General features: G+C 41.0%; 1 pseudogene; it reads right to left on the bottom strand.

Moving 5' to 3' along the window:
* Positions 1-1,038: 1,038 nt before the first annotated feature.
* Positions 1,039-1,957, bottom strand: LOC111537943 (annotated as a pseudogene).
* Positions 1,958-6,275: the final 4,318 nt, after the last annotated feature.

Here is a 6,275-nt window from a genome sequence, read left to right as displayed (position 1 = left end):
TTGAATTTTATTAAAGGCCTTTTCTGCGTCTGTTGAGATAATTGCGTGGCTTTTGTCTTTAGTTCTGCTTATGTGATGAATTACATTTATTGATTTGTGTATGTTGAACCATGCTTGCATCCCAGGGATAAAGCTGACTTGATCATGGTGGATAACCTTTTTGATGCTGCTGGATTTGGTTTGCCAGTATTTTACTGAGGACTTTTGTGTCAATGTTCATCAGGGATATTGGCCTGAAGTTTTCTTTTTTTGTTATATCTGTGCCAGGTTTTGGTATCAGGATGATGCTGGCCTCATAAAATGAGTGAAAGAAAAGTCCCTCCTTTTCAGTTGTTTGAATTAATTTCAGAAGGAATGGTACCCATTTCTCTTTGTACCTCTGGTAGAATTTGGCTGTAAATCTGTCTGGTCCTGGGTATTTTTTTTTTTTTTTTGGTTGGTAGCTATTTATTACTGCCTCAGTTTCAGAACTTGTTATTGGTCTATTCAGGGATTCAAATTCTTCTTAGTTTAGTCTTGAGATGGTGTATGTGTCCAGGAATTTATCAATTTCTTCTAGATTTTCTAGTTTATTTGCATAGAGGTGTTTATAGTATTTTCTGATGGTTGGTTGTATTTCTTTGGGGTCATTGGTGATATCTCCTTTATCATTTTTTATTGTGTCTATTTGATTCTTCTCTCTTTTCCTCTTTATTAGTCTAGCTAGTGGTCTATTTTTTTACCATCATTATTTTTTATTATTTATCTTTACACCCTCAGTGTTGGCAGAGTTTGTGGTGCTTAACAAACATTTGTTCAGATCAGATACGTGGAAAAAATTGTCATTTGCTTATTCAAGTCATGCTTTTCTGTGATATTCTGATCCTAGTTGAACATGCAGAAATAAATGTCTAAAACAGCACCTTGATTCTGGCCTACAATAGAACGAAGTTCACTGTGATCTCAGATAAGCTTGGCTAAAATAGGACTTGAGTGGAGATAGTCACACTTCAGCGAAGAAAGAGAATCCCCTGTGTAATCTCACCAGGAGATTCAACCTCAGTATTCTGCATCAAAGGGATAGTCCTCCAAATGAGAGGCCTTCCAGTTTCTGTTGAAGCTGAGTATGGTTGCCATCTCCTCATCATTCAATTTAAAGTCAAAGACCTGAATGTTCTCAACAATGCATGCTGGTGTCACAGACTTGGGGATCATAATTACATTCTTCTAGATATGCAAACAGATCAGAACCCAGGCTGCAGTTTTTTGTGCTTTGCAGCAATCTCCTTAATCTTGGGGTTCTCCAGCAGGAAAGGGTCCTCTGGCTTGGCCCAAGATCTGTCCGGAGAGCCTAAGGGGCTGTAGGCCATAATGGTGATGCCCTTGGAGTGGCAGTACTGGATCAGTTTCTCCTGTGTGAGGTATGGGTGACACTCAGCCTGTTAGTCACTGGTTTATATTTCAGTCCAGGTTTGTTCAAGAGCCTTTCTATCTGGAAGTGGTTGAAATTGGAGACCCCAAAGGCTTTCGCCAGCCCCTCGTCCATCAGCTCCTCCACGGCCTCCCAGGCATCCAAGAACATTGCTTTTCCACCGATCATGTTACCTTTATCATCTTTTGGGAAAAAGTCATCCCCAGACTTGAATCCCTGTGGCTAGTGAATAAGATAGACATCCAGATAGCTCAGCTTCAGGTCCTTGAGGGTCTTCTCATAGGCCTTCCTCACAAGGGGTCTCTCAAAGAAAGTGGACCACAACTTGTTGATGATGAAGAGGTCCTCCCGCTTCACAGCCTTCTCTTGGATGGCTTTCCCCACCTCATGTTCATTCTGTTAGACATAGGCACAGTCAGTGTGGCGATATCCTGCATCAATGGCCACCTTCACCACTTCTTTCACTTTGCTGAGAGGAGACTTCCAAGTGCCCAGGCCCACAATGGGCATCTTGGCTTTGGTACTGAGCTCCACGAAGGTGGCCATGGTTGGTGCAGAAATGATTCTGAGTGAGTAGGTAGAGGTTTCATGTCTTGCTGTGTCCAGAATTGGTTGCTTCTGGTAGGTTCTTGGTCTCGCTGACTTCAAGAATGAAACTGCGGACCTTGGCGGTGAGTGTTACAGCTCTTAAAGATGGTGTGTTCAGAGTTTGTTCCTTCAGATGTGTCCAGAGTTTCTTCCTTCAGGTGGGTTCGTGGTCTCACTGATTTCAAGAATGGATCCGCAGACCTTTGAGGTGAGTGTTACAGTGTGGGGGGCTGAAAGAGAGCAGCAGCAAGATTTATTGTGAAGAGTCAAAGAACAAAGCTTCCACAGCATGGGAGGGGACCCAAGCGGGTTGCTCGTGGTCTATGTATTTTATTAATTTTTTTCAAAAAACCAGCTCCTGGATTCACTGATTTTTTTTGAAGGGTTTTATCATGTCTCTATCTCGTTCAGTTCCACTCTGATCTTAGTTATTTCTTGTCTTTTGCTAGCTTTTGGATTTGTTTGCTCCTGCCTCTCTGTATCTTTTAGTTGTGATGTTAGGGTGTCAAACTGAGATCTTTCTTGCTTTCTGATATGGGCATTTAGTGCTATAAATTTCCCTTTTAGCAGTGCTTTAGCTGCATCCCAGAGATTCTGGTACCTTGTCTCTTTTTTCTCATTGGTTTCAAAGAACTCCTTGATTTCTCTCTTAATTTCATTATTTACTGAGGAGTCATTCAGAAGCAGGTTGTTCAATTTCCATGTAGTTGTGTGGTTTTGAATCACTTTCTTAATCTTGAATTCTAAGTTTATTGCATTGTAGTCTGAGATACTGTTACGATTTCAGTTCTTTTGCATTTGCTGAGGAGTGTTTTACTTCCAATTATGCAATCAGTTTTAGAGTATGTGCCATGTGGCACTGAGAAGAATGTATATTCTGTTTTCTTTGGGTGGTGAGTTCTGTAGATATCCATCAGGTCCACTTCATCCAGAGCTGAGTTCAAGTTTTGAATATCCTTGTTAATATTCTGTTTCAGTGATCTGTGTAATATTGACAGTGGGGTGTTAACGTCTCCCACTATTATTGTGTGATAGTCTTAGTCTCTTTTTAGGTCTCTAGGAACTTGTTTTATGAATCTGGGTGTTTCTTTATTGGGTGCATATATATGTAGAATTGTTAGTTCTTCTCGTTGAATTAATCCCTTTACCATTATGTACTGCCCTTGTCTTTTTTGATCTTTGTTGGTTTAAAGTCTGTTTTGTCAGAAAGTAGGATTGCAACCCTTGCTTTTGTTTCACTTTCCATTTGCTTGTTAAATATTCCTCCTTCCCTTTATTTTGAGCCTATGTGTGTCTTTGCATGTGAGATAGGTCTCTTGAAGACAGCACACCAATTCGTCTTGACTCTATTCAATTTGCCAGCGTGTATGTTTTAATTGGGGCATTTAGTCTATTTACATTTAAGGTTAAATTTGTTATGTGTGAATTTGATACTGTCATGATGCTAGCTGCTTATTTTGCAGTCTACTTGATGCAATTTCTTCAAAGTGTCATTGGTTTTTGCACTTCAGTGTGTTTTTGCAGTGGTTGGTACTGATTTTTCCTTTCCATATTTAGTACTTTTTTTCAGGAGCTCTTGCAAGGTAGGCCTGGCAGTGACAAATTCCCTTAGCATTTGCTTGTTTGAAAAATATTTTATTTCTCCTTTGCTTAGAAACTTAGCTTGGCTGGATATGAAATTCTGGGTTGGAAATTCTTTTATTTAAGAATGTTGAATATTGGCCCACACTCTCTACTGGCTTGTAGGGTTTCTGCTGAGAGGTCTGCTGTTAGTCTGATGGGATTCCTTTTGTAGGTGACCTGGCCTCTTCTGGGTACCCTTAACATTTTTTTCTTCATTTTGACCTTGGAGAATCTGATGGTTATGTTTCTTGGGGTGAACTTCTCATGGAGTATCTTCCTGGGGTTCTCTGTATTTCCTGAATTTGAATGTTGGCCTGTTTTGCTAGGTTGGAGAAGTTCTCCTGGATGATATCCTGAAGTGTGTTTTCCAACTTGGTTCCATTCTTTCTGACTCTTTCAGGTACTCCAATCAATCATAGGTTTGATCTTTTTATGTAGTTCCGTAGTTCTCAGAGGTTTTGTTTGTTCCTTTTCATTCTTTTTTCCCTAATCTTGTCTTCCTACTCTATTTCAGCAAGATAGTCTTCAAGCTCTGATATTCTTTCTTCCGCTTCATTGATTCAGCTATCGATACTTGTATCACAAAGTTCTCATGCTGTGTTTTTCAGCTCCATCAGGTCATATTGTTCCTATCTAAACTGGTTATTTTAGTTAACAGCTCCTGTAACCTTTTATCATGGTTCTTGGTTTCTTTGCATTAGGTTAGAACATGCTCCTTTGGTTCAATGAAGTTTGTTATTACCCACCTTCTGAAGCCTACTTTTGTCAATTCATCCATCTCAGCCTCTGCCCATTTCTGTGCCCTTGCTGGAGAGGTGTTGTGATCATTTGGAGGAGAAGAGGCACTCTGGCTTTTTAAGTTTTCAGCATTTTCTTGTTGATTCTTTCTCATTTTCATGAGTTGTCTAGTTTCGATCTTTGAGGCTGCTGACTTTTAGATGGGTTTTTGTGAACACTTTTTTGTTGATGCTGTTGTTGCTTTCTGTTTGTTTTTCTTTTAACAGGCCCCTCTTCTGTAGGGCTGCTGTGGTTTGCTGGAGTTTCATTTCAGGCCCTATTCACCTGGGTCCCTCTCGCACCTGGAGATGTTAACTAAGGAGGCTGGAGAACAGCAAAGATGGGAGCCTGCTCCTTCCTCTGGGATCTCTGTCCTCAAGGGGCACTGACCTGATGCCAAGAGTAATGCTCCATATAAGGTGTCTGGCAACCCCTGTTGGGGGGCATGGGATCCAGGACCCACTTAATAAAGCACACTGGCTGCCCCTTGGTGGAGGGGGTGTGCTGTGCTGGGGGGAAACCCCCTCATCTGGTCTGCTCAGATTCCTCAGAGCTAGCAGGAGGAAAGATGAAGTTTGCTGGTCCATGGAGACCATGGCCACCCCACCCCCTAGGGGCTCAGGCCCAGGGAGATCACCATTCTGTTCCTAAGGCCCTGGGTAGAGTTGCTGAAGTTCCTGCAGGGAGGTCCTGCCCAGTGAGGAGGGATGTGTCAGGGTCTGGCCTAAAGAGGCAATCTGGCCATGATCTGCCACAGTCGGTGTGCTGCGCTGTGGGGAATACCTCTTGGGTCCAAGCCATACAAAGAAGTTTTCTTTTCTGTGTGTGTCCTTGTCTGGTCCTGGTATCAGGGCAATGCTGGCCTCATGGAATTAGTTTGGAAGTATGCCCTCCTTTCTAGCTTTTTTTTTTTTTTTTTTAGTTTGAGTATAATTGGTAATTGTTTGGGAATACCTCTTGGGTCCAAGCCATACAAAGTAGTTTTCTTTTCTGTGTGTGTCCTTGTCTGGTCCTGGTATCAGGGTAATGCCGGCCTCATGGAATTAGTTTGGAAGTATGCCCTCCTTTCCAGCTTTTTTTTTTTTTTTTTAAAGTTTGAGTATAATTGGTAATTGCTCTTTAAATGGTTGGTAGAATACAGCAGTGAGGCTGTCAGGTCCTGGGCTTTTCTTTGATGGGAATCTTCTTACTACAGCTTTGATGTCATCACTCATTATTGCTTTACTGAGGTTTTTCTATTTCTTCATGAGTGAATCTTTCTAGGTTGTATCTGTCCAGGAATTTATTCATTTTTTGTAGGCTTTCCAATTTGTTGGCATATAGTTGTTCATAATTGTCTCTAATTATTCTTTGTATTTCTGTGGTCTCAGGTGTTATGTCTCTTTTTTCATTTCTGATTTTATTTGGATCTCCCCACTTTAAAAAAAATTAACTTTTATTTTAAGTTCAGAGGTACATGTGCACATTTGTTATATAGGTAAACTTGTATCATGGGAGTTTGTTGTATAGATTATTTCATCACCCAGTTATTAAGCCTAATACCCGCTATTTTTCCTGACCCTCTCCCTCCTCCCAAACTCCACCTCCTGGTAGGCCCTAGTGTATGTTGTTTTCCTCTATGTGTCCGTGTGTTCTCATCATTTAACTCGCACTTATAAGTGCGCACATGCAGTATTCGGTTTTCTGTTCCCGCGTTAGTTAGCTCCATCCAAGTTCCTGTAAAGGACATAATCTCATTCCTTTTTTCTGGTGGCATAGTATTCCATGGTGTATATATCACATTTTCTTTTTTCTTTTCTTTCTTTCTTTTTTTTTTTTTTTTTTGAAATGGAGTCCCACTCTGTCACCCAGACTGGAGTGCAGTGGTATGATCTTG

The sequence above is a fragment of the Piliocolobus tephrosceles genome, chromosome 9 (genome assembly GCF_002776525.5).
Source record: "Piliocolobus tephrosceles isolate RC106 chromosome 9, ASM277652v3, whole genome shotgun sequence".
Classification (NCBI taxonomy): domain Eukaryota; kingdom Metazoa; phylum Chordata; class Mammalia; order Primates; family Cercopithecidae; genus Piliocolobus; species Piliocolobus tephrosceles.
Note: the sequence above shows the minus strand (reverse complement) of the source record. Positions and strands in the feature narration are given on the sequence as shown.